The 601-nt window shown below is 72.0% G+C and overlaps 1 protein-coding gene across 1 annotated transcript in view; it reads right to left on the reverse strand.

The window, feature by feature from the left end:
- TLN2 (talin 2) overlaps positions 1 to 601 on the reverse strand; it is a 425,012-nt gene that overhangs the window by 423,824 nt on the left and 587 nt on the right. The window lies entirely within an intron of this gene.

Below are 601 nucleotides of genomic sequence, written 5' to 3' on the forward strand. Positions count from 1 at the left end.
TCGGCCGCGGGACGCCGCCAAGCGCACGGCTCCGGTGGAGCGCCCGGGCACTCGCGGCGGCGGGGGAGAGGGGCGTGTTCCCTGCTACTCGGAGCCTGCAAGCCGCGTCTCAGCGGGACAGGGAGACGAGGTGAGCCGGGCGCGCAGCCCCTGACGGCAGCTCTGGGCCCTACATACGGGCCGGGCCGGCCTGGCGACTCGCCGCAGCCCGCGCGCCCCTGCGGGAACCACCTCCGTGCGCGCCCTACNCCGCAGCCCCAGAAGCCGTACGCCCCCTCCCTCCGCAGCCAAGACCCACTGAAAATATGGCGCCCTCGAACGTCGTTCCTCGGTCCCCTCAGGGAATCCCGAATTGCCAGTCCCCTGGACCCCGGCTCCCAGTGGGCGCGAAACTGCAGCCTGCGGGGCCGAGGAAGGAGAAGGCGCCGCTAGTCCAGTGCGAGCCCAGCGACACCAAATCCAAACCCTGCCCTCGCTCTCGGGCGGGCGCTGCCCAGGTCCCTCAGCGGCCAGCAGTTTTGCTGGTGGCCAGACGGCCAAGGGGGGTCGTGGAATCGGCAGGTCTGAGAGTCTGGGACTGGAGGAGCTGGGGACCGGCGGG

Source organism: Crocuta crocuta, unplaced genomic scaffold (assembly GCF_008692635.1).
Source record: "Crocuta crocuta isolate KB4526 unplaced genomic scaffold, BGI_CrCroc_1.0 scaffold130, whole genome shotgun sequence".
In the NCBI taxonomy this organism is placed as follows: Eukaryota; Metazoa; Chordata; class Mammalia; order Carnivora; family Hyaenidae; genus Crocuta; species Crocuta crocuta.